This window comes from Galeopterus variegatus, unplaced genomic scaffold (assembly GCF_000696425.1).
Source record: "Galeopterus variegatus unplaced genomic scaffold, G_variegatus-3.0.2 Scaffold225, whole genome shotgun sequence".
NCBI classification, from domain to species: domain Eukaryota; kingdom Metazoa; phylum Chordata; class Mammalia; order Dermoptera; family Cynocephalidae; genus Galeopterus; species Galeopterus variegatus.
Window position 1 is genome coordinate 367,358 of NW_007726336.1, and position 1,708 is coordinate 369,065.

Sequence of the window (1,708 nt, forward strand, 5' to 3'; positions counted from 1 at the left end):
TCCCAATAAAAATCCCAGCAAGTTACTCTGTAGGTATTGACAAATTGATTCTAAAGCTTGTATGAAAAGTCCAGAGACCCAGAGTAGCCTACTCAGTATTGCAGAAGAACAAGGTTTGAGCACTGATTTCAAGTTGGAGTCACTACCTGACTTCAAGACTTACTGTAAAACTACAGTAATCAAGAAATTATGGTATTGGTGAAAGAATAAACAAACGGATCAGTGGAAGAGAAGAGGCCAGAAGTGGACCCACACAAATACGGGCACCTGGTATTTGACAAAGGAGCAAAGGTAATTCAGTAGAGAAAGGACAGTCTTGAAGACAAATGGTACTGGAGCATCTGGGCATTCACATGCAAGAAAATGAATCTAAACACAAAATTTAACTCAGAATGGGTCCTAAATCTAAATGTAAGATGAAAAACTGTAAAGCTTGTAGAAGAGAACATAGGAGAAAATCTCAATGACCTTGGATTGGGCAGTGAGTTTTTTGATACGACACCAAAAGCACAATCCAAGAAAAAAATTAATTGATAAGTTTGACTATTAAAATTAGTAACTTATACTGCACAAAAGACACTGCTAAGAGAATGAAAAGACACAGACTGGGAGAAAAAATCTTTGAAAAATATGTGTCTAATAAAGGTCTTATATCCAAAATATACAAAAAAAAAACTTTGAAAGACTCAACAATGAGAAAATAAACAACCCAATTTAGAAAAGACAGAAGCTCTGAACAAACACCTCACCAGAAAGTAGATAGCAAAGTAGATGGCAAATAATCATATGAAAAGATGTCAAAAACATGTAATTAAGAAATTGCAAATTAAACGATGAAATGCCACTACACCCTATTAGAATGCCTAAAATCTAAAACACTGAAAACAACAAGTGCTGATGAGTGCGTGGAGCTACAGAAATGCTCATTCGTTGCTGCTGGGAATGTAAAATGACTCAACCATCTTAGAAGACAGTTTGGCCATTTCGTATAAAGCTAAACATACTCTCACCATATGGTCCAGCAACTGTGCTCTTTGGTATTTACCCAAATGAGTTGAAAACTTATGTCTGCAGAGAAACCTGTGCACCAAGCTTTATTCATAATGGTTAAAGCTTGGAAGCAATCAAGATGTCCTGCAGTAGGTGAATAGATAACTGTGGTACATCTATATAGTGGAATATTATTCAGCAGTACAAAGATATGAGCTATCAAGCTACGAAATGACGTGAAGGAGCTTTTAATGCATATTGCTGAGTGAAAGAATTCAATCTAGAAAGGGTACTTACTGTATGATCCCAACTCAGTGGCGTTCTGGAAATAGCAAAACTGTAGAGACAGTTAAGAGTGACAGCAGTCAGAATAAGTAGGTGGAGCACAAGGGACACTTAGGGCTGTGAAANTTAAGAGTGACAGCAGTCAGAATAAGTAGGTGGAGCACAAGGGACACTTAGGGCTGTGAAACTATTCTGTGTGTTACTGTAGTGGTGGGCACCAACACATAGAATATGCAGCACAGAGAGTGAACCCTGATGGAAACTATGGACTTTAGTTAATACTAATGTATCACATCACTTGTATGTGCCACACTAATGCAAGATGTTAATCATAGGTTAAACTGGGGCAGTGCTTGAGGGAGTATGTGGAAACTCTTATTTTCTGCTCAATTTTTAAGCAGAACCTAAACCTAAACTTATATAAAAAAAAAAA

At 37.0% G+C, this 1,708-nt stretch overlaps 1 protein-coding gene across 1 annotated transcript in view; it reads left to right on the top strand.

The window, feature by feature from the left end:
- Nucleotides 1-1,708, top strand: part of AUH (AU RNA binding protein/enoyl-CoA hydratase) — a 171,315-nt gene that overhangs the window by 168,190 nt on the left and 1,417 nt on the right. The window lies entirely within an intron of this gene.